Source organism: Choloepus didactylus, chromosome 19 (genome assembly GCF_015220235.1).
Source record: "Choloepus didactylus isolate mChoDid1 chromosome 19, mChoDid1.pri, whole genome shotgun sequence".
Taxonomy (NCBI): domain Eukaryota; kingdom Metazoa; phylum Chordata; class Mammalia; order Pilosa; family Megalonychidae; genus Choloepus; species Choloepus didactylus.
Window position 1 is genome coordinate 29414587 of NC_051325.1, and position 11012 is coordinate 29425598.

Sequence of the window (11012 nt, forward strand, 5' to 3'; positions counted from 1 at the left end):
CCTCCCCAGGAGTCATAATCCACATTGCCAGGGAGATTCACTCCCTTGGGTGTCTGATCCCACATAGTGGGGAGGGCAGTGATTTCACCTTTCAAGTTGGCTTAGGTAGAGAGAGAGGGCCACATCTGAGCAACAAAGAGGCATTCGGGAGGAGGCTCTTAGGCACAATTATAGGGAGGCCTAGCCTCTCCTTTGCAGCAACAGTCTTCCCAAGGGTAAATCCTGTGGTAGAGGGCTCAACCCATCAAACCACCAGTCCCCTATGTCTGTGCTCATGTAAGCAACCATCGAGGTGGGGTAGGCCAATACCCCTGCATTCTCCACAGGCTCCTCAAGGGGGCTCTACATATTTTTTTCCCTTTTTTTTTTAAATCAACTGTATGAAAAATTAAAAAATAAGAAAAAAATAATTTAAAAAAATACAATAAAAGAACATTTCAAAGAGACCATAACAAGGGAGTAAGAAAAAGACAACTAACCTAAGATAACTACTTTACTTCCAACATGTTCCTACTCTACCCCAAGAAAGTTACCTAATATAGCAACATTTCTGTGAACTTGTTCCTACTATACCCATCAGAAATTAACAGACCATAGTCATTCCTGGGCATCCCCAGAACGTTAAATAGCTTATCTGTTCTTCTTGGATTATTGTTCCCCCTTCCTTAATTGCTCTCTATTGCTAGTTCCCCTACATTCTACATTATAAGCCATTTGTTTTACATTTTTCAAAGTTCACATTAGTGGTAGCATATAATATTTCTCTTTTTGTGCCTGGCTTATTTCGCTCAGCATTATGTCTTCAAGGTTCATCCATGTTGTCATATGTTTCACGAAATCATTCCTTCTTACTGCCGCGTAGTATTCCATCGTGTGTATATACCACATTTTATTTATCCACTCATCTGTTGAAGGACATTTGGGTTGTTTCCATCTCTTGGCAATTGTGAATAATGCTGCTATGAACATTGGCTTGCAGATATCTGTTCGTGTCACTGCTTTGCGAACTTCCGGGTATACACCGAGAAGTACAATCGCTGGGTCGAATGGTAACTCTATATCTAGTTTTCTAAGGAACTGCCAGGCTGACTTCCAGAGTTGCTGAATCATTATACAGTCCCCCCAACAATGAATAAGAGTTCCAATTTCTCCACATCCCCTCCAGCATTTGTAGTTTCCTGTTTGTTTAATGGCAGCCATTCTAATCGGTGTGAGATGGTATCTCATTGTGGTCTTAATTTGCATCTCTCTAATAGCTAGTGAAGCTGAACATTTTTTCATGTGTTTCTTGGCCATTTGTATTTCCTCTTCAGAGAACTGTCTTTTCATATCTTTTGCCCATTTTATAATTGGGCTGTCTGTACTATTGTCATTGAGTTGTAGGATTTCTTTATATATGCAAGATATCAGTCTTTTGTCAGATACATGGTTTCCAAAAATTTTTTCCCATTGAGTTGGCTGCTTCTTTACCTTTTTGAGAAATTCCTTTGAGGTACAGAAACTTCTAAGCTTGAGGAGTTCCCATTTATCTATTTTTTCTTTTGTTGCTTGTGCTTTGGGTGTAAAGTCTAGGAAGTGGCTGCCTAATACAAGGTCTTGAAGATGTTTTCCTACATTATCTTCTGGGAGTTTTATGGTACTTTCTTTTATATTGAGATCTTTCGTCCATTTTGAGTTACTTTTTGTGTAGGGTGTGAGGTAGGGGTCCTCTTTCGTTCTTTTGGATATGGATATCCAACTCTCCCAGCCCCATTTGTTGAAAAGACCATTCTGACTCAGTTCAGTGACTTTGGGGGCCTTATCAAAGATCAGTCAGCCATAGATCTGGGGGTCTATCTCCGAATTCTCAATCCAATTCCATTGATCTATATGTCTATCTTTGTGCCAGTACCATGCTGTTTTGACAACTGTGGCTTTATAATAAGCTTCAAAGTCAGGGAGTGTAAGTCCTCCCACTTCGTTTTTCTTTTTTAGAGTGTCTTTAGCAATTCGAGGCATCTTCTCTTTCCAAATAAATTTGATAACTAACTTTTCCAAGTGTGCAAAGTAGGTTGTTGGAATTTTGATTGGGATTGCATTGAATCTGTAGATGAGTTTGGGTAGAATTGACATCTTAATGACATATAAAATTTTTTAAAAGCCTTAGTATCAAATAATATATTGACCCAAACTGAAATGTAGTTTTCTCTCTATTAGAGTAACAAAGTTTTCTTAAATTATTAGTCTGTTTTTAGTAAAAAGTTATAAAAGTTTTTAAATTATTGTAAAAGGCAAAAAGTCTGCTTTATCAGAATAGCTTCTTGTACTTTATCTTAACTTTATCATGTCCTTAGTTGTTTAAGAAAAATCAAGTCTTCTAACTTTTAAAAGAACTTAGTCTTTTCCTCAACTTCAGTTAAATAGGAAACCAATTATTGCTTCCCTGTAACCCTTTTTTCTAGTTAACATAATATTCAACTCAAAGTCAAACCCTAAAGAATGTCTTTTATTTCAAACTGTCTTTGAGATTTTCCAGGAAGCCCCAGAGAATCCTAGAGGATTTTTCCTTTCACCTTGTAAAAAGAGAAGTGCTAAAAATAATTAAGTTCATTTAGTATGTTATGAATTATGTGGGAAATGTTTTCTAATGCTTAAAAGCATTTTCCAACTGATAGTTAAATTTACATTGATAAAATATTGTTCATATAAATATTTGAAAACTTTATAAAATTCCTAAAAGCTTAACAATGTTCTCACTGTCCATGTTATATCCTGATACTAATCTGTGTGATTTAGACAACAGTATAGTGTTGCTAGTCATTGTTTTAATTATTTTAAAGAAATTATATGTCACAGAAACAAACAGCTTTCCTCATCAGTCACCTTGTTTTACTCCAATATTTCTCTAAAAGTGCTTGCAGTCAGCTACAGGTCAGAGCTTCATCTTCAACAATAAAAGGACTTTAAACAAGAAGCTAAACGAGTATATAGGCTGTGTTCTACCTGTTAACTATCATAACGCTAGTAGGATTGTATATATATGTAAAAATTAGACCTCTGTTTTAACTAAAATGCTTACATATTTAAACAAGATTCCAGATGCCAAACATGATGCCTCCCCTTTTGACCTACTGGCACAGCAAATTTCCATGGCCCCCAAAACTGTAAAAAGTATCAGCTACATTTTCTGATCATGCCCCAAAGGTAAATGGAAATGCCTTACTACTGGGGACCCTGAAGCCCTGCCCACTGGAAAGGGCTCGGTTGTTTTGGCTCCTCAGTGGCCACTGCCTCCAGACTGGCTCTGGTGCATAGGGCTGGAGGGCGCTGTGAGCCTGGCCAGTGGAACCCTAGAGCCCATCTTCCTGTTCTCAAGAGGACCAAAAATGCGAGAATTCACAGGATGCACAAGAGACATATCTACTGGGAAATATGATCCAGAGCTATGTGGTTAGCACCTAAAAGTACACAACTGGCACTAAAACCTGCTCCAATGGAGTGACAGCATGTGTGGTACCATAAGCCTATCACCCACCCATTAGCAGCAAATATCCTCACAGAAAAGAAACTTCCCATTCGCATACTCACTAAACATTTATGTTTGCGCCCCTAGGCTTCTTTTCTTGCTTCATCTAAGTTTACCATGTCTTCCTTGATTGGGCTATGACTGTAGCAACAGTCCACAACCAGACTGACTGTTGAGTGTGCAAATATGTACCAGCTTCAAGTAGCTCTGGCATCCCATGAAATATTCTCCCATTGTCTTTAGTTAACCAGAGTAATTAAATAATAGCTATTAATCATCCATGTCTCCGACAGTGGCAACTACCTAATTCTCATACTCCCTATAACTGTTCTCTCTGTTTAACCTGTTATTTCTATTGTTAGAAAACATCTAAACAAGACCTGCCAATCTGTGCCATCTGTTTGAGACAGCTTAACCAGAATACTTGCCGAATGTAACATCTTAAGAACATACAAATGTCACCAATACCTTAGCAAACCTACAAAATTCTATAAACCATATCCAAAAGTTAGGGTTTATAGACTCCTTCTCCTCTTAGCTCACTCACATACTCCTTTTATTTTGTTTCATTTTGCTTTGTTTGTTTTAAATGCAATTTTATTGAGATATATTCACACACCATATGGTCATCCAAAGTATACAATCAATGGCTCACAGTATCATCACATAGTTGTGCATTCATCACCACAATCAATTTTAGAACATTTTCGTTACTCCAAAATAATAAAAAAAACATAAAAAAGAACACCCAAAACAACAACCCTTATCCTCTTTTATACATATATATATGGGTATATATATGTGTGTGTGTGTGTGTATGTGTATGTGTATGTGTGTGTATATATATGTATATATGTGTGTGTGTGTATATATATATTTGTCTTTATTTTATTACTCATCTGCCCAAACACTGGGTAAAGGGAGTGTCAGTCACAATGTTTTCACAATCACAGTCACACAATAAAGGCCATATAATTATAAAATTATCATCAAGAATTAAGTCCACTGGATTACTGCTCAACAGATTAAGGTATTTCCTTCTAGCTATTCTAATACAATAGAAACTAAAAAGGAATATCTATATAATGCTTAAGAATAACCTCCAGAATGATCTCTCGACCCTATTTGAAATCTCTCAGCCACTGAAAATTTATTTTGTTTCATTTCGCTTCCCCCTTTCGGTTAAGAAGGCATTCAAAATCCCACGATGCCAGGGCCAGGCTCATCCCTGGGAGTCATATGCCATGTAGGGGGGAGGGGAGTGAGTTTATTTGCAGAGGTGGCTGAGAGAGGCCACATCTGAGCAATAAAAGAGGTTCTCTGGGGGTGATTTTTAGTCATAATTATAAGCAGTCTTGGCCTCTCCTTTGCAAGAATAAGTTTCATAAGGGCAAGCCCCAAGATCGAGGGCTTGACTTATTAAATTGGGAGTCCCTAATGCTTGCAAGAATATCGGGAATTCCCCAGGTGTCACTCACCTACTCTTGCATTGAAGTTATACTCTTCTTTTTGGCACACTGACAGTACTGATTATTTGTCTATCTTATTGCTGTTTATACTGTGGTTGTGACCTCATTTCTTAATATCCAGACTGTAAACCTGTACCCTTCCATTCTCAGGCTCAGGGACTTATGCGGAAGAGGTGGCAGAAGAAAGACTGTAAGAGTGATAGGATGGGGTAAATTATAACATATTTTCCCACTTTCTCTAATTTCTCCTCTAATTATGCTTGCACTCTTTAGCTCAGTAATCCTTTGATGGCTTACCAAATTTGTGTCTTTTTTTTTTTAATTTCACCTGTGTCCCTAAGTTACCAAAGCCTTAATCAACAAGATAATCCTCCTTGGTCCTGAGACTTCTTGACCAAAAGGAGGGAATGTGAAGTTGGAATGGTAAATAGCTTTACTAATCATCTTGGTTTGCTTGAACTCCCATTTTACCGGAAACTACAAAGAAGAAACAGAGGGCAACTGAGGCAGGCTGACATGCCAAAGATCCCTTGCAGTACTGATAGAGACTGATAGAGACTCCTGCCCTTGCTGTAATAAAACGAGTCAAATTGATGCTGGCAAGTCTGCTAATCTTCACCAGATAGCCACAAACCTTGCATCAACAATCCTGCTTGTGTGGGTTGCTAATTAATGGACCATAACCTAAAGTCATCCTGCTCCAGACAACTCATGTCCCCCTTGCAGTTCACATAGCTCACGCTTCCCTTGCAATTCACTTCTCCCTCGTCCCTCTCCATCCCTCCATATCCTCTCTTTGTTCCAAGCAGCCATGTAAGCTGCCTCCCTGTACCCAGCCCTTTTGAGCGGTAACCTCTTCTTTTTGGTGCTGCTCCAGCATGCATGGTACATAGCTCAATAAACTTCTGTACTTTGGTTTTCAGAGTCTGTTCATTCTGTTTTCAGCATAACACCTATCACATGCACGTACTTCTAGTATCCCCATCTTCTCCATATGACTGTGTCATTATTTTGGTTGGATCAATGGTAAGTGTTTATATTGCTAAGAATATGTAAAATCTATTCACTGCCAAGCCAGGATGTATATTATGACTGCTTTTCCCTTCTGGCACAACTTTTCATTTTCCCTGGAGTTAACGATCTTGAGTGTTTTATTTTGATTTGGTTGTTGTCATTGTTTGCACAATTTTCTATGTATCTTTATCACTAATTCAAGCCTCAATTGACATCATTTGTACTTATCTCCTAGTATTTATCTTGAAGAACTCTCTCTGGAAGCCCACAGCCCTCTTCCCTACCTGTTCCTTGTCACTCAGAGGTAGAAAATGGGGCAGAGATGCCCTCAGGCTTCCAGTGCCATGTCTTTGGTGATGTCTGGTCCCAGTCTGATTTTTGGTTCTTCCTTAGCTGGTGACCTCTTTTTCTCTCTGGATGCTTGTAGGATTTTCCTCAGTGTTCTGAAATTCCACAGTGATGTTCCTTGTTGTTGGCCTGTTTTTAGCCATTGTGCTAAGAGTTCTGGGCACTTTCAGTGTGGAAACTTGTGTCCTTTAGTGTTGGGGAATTTTTTTTTTTTTTTTAATAATCTAACAGGGTTGAGGCTTTTCATTTTGTCTCAACTCCTCCTAGTGATGGTGGGGACATGGGACTTAGGAAAAATAGAGTGGAGGGAATGAAGTGAGTTTTGGTAGCCTGTAACCACTTGACTTTTCTTTTTAGTCTTTTCCAGGGTCACCCTATAATCATATCTGTTCCCCAGTGTTTTCTAGTTCCTGGCAAGTGTTCCTTGGTGCCCTAGATTGGCCGTGGCTGGGGGAGCTGCCTTGTGACAGGAGCAGGAAGATTTGTGGGTTAGTGGATTGTCAGCTTTTGTTGGAGGAGACAGAGCTGCAGGAAATCAGGGCCCTGGACAAGGTCTTCAGATGAGAATTTCAGGAGGAATTTTCTAATAAGTGAACTCAAGTCATGGGTGTGGGTGTCAGGAGGGGGTTCTTGCCAATTAAAGAAAGTTGTAGTCAAATCAAGGCTTTTCCTATTTCCAAAATCATCAGAAGGGCAATCCCAGAAGATGTAGAACAAAAAGCACTGGACTGGGTTTCAGGAGATTGACTTCTGACCCTGATTCAGAGCTAGAGATTGTGGTCATTGGCTGGCCACTTCAGCCTCTAGGCCACTTTTCTTCTCATCTAGGCAACCACCTAAAGGATCTCTCCCTTATCTACAGCTTTTAAATGCTCTGAAGAGTTTTGACTTGGCATTTGCTGTGCAATATCTGCAAAGAGCAGGCAAACACCATGAACCTGGAAAGCCCACTGGTGGGTCCTTGCCCATCATGATTGCCCTGGTCTTTTTGTGACTCACTTAGCATCTGCAGTGGGGGTGAAATAAGAGGAAGTTAGAGTGAAGTTAAATGTGTGTATGTATGTGTGTGTATGAAAGAGAGAGAGAGAGCGGACAAGCCTAAGAGTAAGAGGCAGTGTGAGCCTATTTGGATTCCTTGTGCATTTCTTTTTACCATTCATCTCTGTTCCCTATCACCACATACAAAGTGGCTGCAGAATTTGCTGGAGCAGCTCATTGCTGTTTTTCCAAATTGCTACCCCAGGTGCAAATGCAAAAGCTGGATTCATAGCTTATTTTTCAAACTGTTTCATCTCCAGATCCTCAAAATAATCCTATGAGGAAAGTAGGAAAGGGGTCATAGCCCTCTGGACAATGAGGAAACAGAGTTCAGAAAGGTAAAGCACCCTGCCCGAGGCTATCTGACTAAAGAATGCAGAGCTCAGAAGACAGCCCCACTGCAGGGGCCCTGGCCCCTGTCCTGAGGGCTGACTCTTGGCAAAGTGAGTGAGTCTTCAGTCTCTCCTATTCCCCAGGTATTGGGGAATTTTTTGAAATTAATTTCTTTGGCAATTTTCTTCACTGAAATTTCTCTATTCCCTATTTCTGGAATCATTTCTTTGAATGTTTCTTTCCATATGTTTGACTTTTTTTCTCTCCTTCATTGAAGATTTTCTCAGCTTTATCTTCCAACTCATTTATGTCTTTTATTCTTGCTACCATGGTCCTAACATCCAAGGACTCTCTTTATTTTCTGGGTGTCCCTTTGTACTGCAATCAATTTTTATTTTGTAGCTGTAACACCCTTTCTATTCACTATATTCCCTTATTAACAAAATATGCATTTATCCACACAGCAGAGTGAGTCTTCTATAACATATCTGTGCCAGTTTGTATATATTCTGTCCCCCAGAAAAAGCCATATTCTTTAATGCAGTCTTGTGGGGGCAGATGTATTAGTGTTGATTAAGTTGGAATCATTGGATTAAGTCGTTTCCATGGAGATGTGACCCACCCAACTGTAGGTGATAACTCTGATTAGATAATTTCCATGGAGGTGTGGCCCCGCCCATTCCATATCAGCCTTGGTTAGTTTACTAGAGCCCTATATAAGTGCTCAGACAGAAGGAGCTCAGAGCTTCAGCCAAGAGAGAGCAACTGAGAGTGACATTTTGGAAGAGCTGCAACTTAGACATTTTGAAGACAGCCATTGAAAACAGACTTTTGCTCCGGAGAAGCTAAGAGAGGACAAAATGCCCCAAGAGCAACATATTGAAGAATTCCCAGGAGGTAGAGAGAAGCTGGAACATAATCTGGGACCAGCAGATGCCAGCCTTGTGCCTTCCCAGCTAACAGAAGTTTTCCAGATGCCAATGGCCTTTCTCCAGTGAAGGTACCCTATTGTTAATGCCTTACCTTGGACACTTTATGGCCTTAAGACTGTAACTCTGTAACCAAAAAAAAGACCCCTTTATAAGAGCCAATCCATTTCTGGTATTTTGCATCATGGCAGCATTAGCAAACTGGAACAATGTCAAAACATGTCACTCCTCCTGCAAACTCTGCAGGGGCCCCACATCTGGCTCAGAAGGAAAGCCTTTGTCCCTGCAACTACAGATAGATCCCATCCTCACCTCTGTCACCCCATCTGCTCTACCCCTTACTCTGCTCCAGCTACATTGGCTTTCTCAATGTCCCTTGAATTCTCCAGGCCCACTGCCCCCTGAGGACCTTGGCTTCATCTGTTCTCTCTACTGAGAATCCCTTACCTCCTTTGAGTTTTGCTCAAATCACATCTTCTCAATAAGCCTTGCTCCAGCCACCGTGTTTAATACTGCAACCTGCCCACATTCATCCTTGGCACCTGCACTCCCAGCTTCCCTTCTCCTTCGCCACTCTTTCTGCTTTTCCATGGAAATTGTTACTTTCTAACATACTCTTCAATTTACTTACCTATCATGCTTATTGTTTATTGTTTTCTGTTCTGTTCCCTTAGCTCATCCCACCCCAAGTTAGAATACGAGCTCACAATGGCAGGCCTCTCTTTCTCTTTAGTTCATTCCTGTCCCAAGCATCTTAGAATGGTGCTTGCCACATGGCAGCACCCAATAATCTTCATTGAGTGGAAGGATGAATGAATGAATCTCTTTGAGGCTGTTCACAATTTGTTTCTGAAGTTTACCTCTCCCTTCATGCCTCTGTTTTCTCTCAACAACAAAAAAGTTGCTTTTGTTTTTTCTATTTCTTTGTTTTAGTCCCTGTCTTTCAGGTAATCCTTGGCTGTCTGCTCCCATTAAAGAGTGGGGCTCCTCAACCCAGTGGAGCTCTGTGTCTACAGAAGGGCCTCGTTGACTCTGGACTTCTCTGCAGGGCAGCTGGACTGGGCCATTCATTGGGAAATAACCACAGTCAGTAACTGCAGGTCTTCCTCTGAGGCTGGTCTTTCCCACACAGGACTGGTTGGCAGCATCTGGAGACCAAGTAGGCGAAGAAAGCTGGGGGTCTCAACATTCAGTATGTAGACTTTTCCTTAACCCCCTGTCTGCAGTGTGGTGCCCCCACCTCACCTGTGAATGGTATCTCCTAATCTGTCCATTGGAAACCCTTGGTTTCATAATGCCTAATGGGTACAGAGTTTCTGTTTGGGGTGATGGAAAAGGTTTGGTAATGGATGGTGGTGGTGGCAACACAGCATTGTGAATGCAGTTAACACCAATGAAATGTATACTTGAAAGTGGTTAAAATGGGAAATGTTATGTTGCCGCAATTAAAATTTTAATTAAAAAAAGCAACAATAACCCTTAGTGTTCTGATTTGCTAGAACTGTCATTATGCAAAATACCAGAAATGGATTGGCTTTTATGAAGGGGGATTATTAGGTTACAAATACAGTTCTGAGGCCATAAAAGTGTCCAAAGAAGGCATCAACACAAGTATACCTTCACTGAAGAAAGGCCGATGGTGTCCGGAGCACCTCTGTCATCTGGGAAGTCACATGGCTGGGCATCTGCTGGTCCTTTTCTCCTGGGTTTCATTTCAAAATGGCTTTCTCCAAAATGTCTCTGGGCTTCTGTCTCTCTTAGCTTCTGTTAGTTCTCTGCTTGGTTCTTCTGGGGCATTTCTCTCTAAGCATCTGGGGGTCCTCTCTTAGCTCCTCTGGGGCAAACTCTGGGCTTCTTCTCTTAGCTTAGCATCTCCAAATGTCCTGTCCATATCTCCCAGCATCTCCAAGCATCTGGGTCTGTGTCGGCTCTTAGCTTCTCTCCAAAACATCTCTTTCAGCTTCTCTGAGCACCTTCTCTCCCTGAGCTCTCTTAAATTACTCCAGTGAACTAATCACTGGATAGGTGGAGTCACACCTCCATGGAAATGATCTAATCAAAAGATCTCACCTACAGATGGGTGGGTCACATCTCCATGGAAACAATCTAATCAAACTTCTCAGCCTAATCAAATAACTAATAAGTCTGCCCCCACAAGATTGCATTAAAGAACATGGCTTTTGTGGGTGACATAATAGATTCAAACCTGCACACTCAGTTTCGCCCTTTGAGAAACAAACCTCCAAATTTCTGCCAGATTATAAGAGGGCTCTTTGCTGCTCAGAGTTGAGGAGGAGAGCAAGATCTAATTTTTTAAAACTTTTTTTTATCGAAGTATAGTATACCTACAGAAAATCACACAAGTCAAAAGCTTGA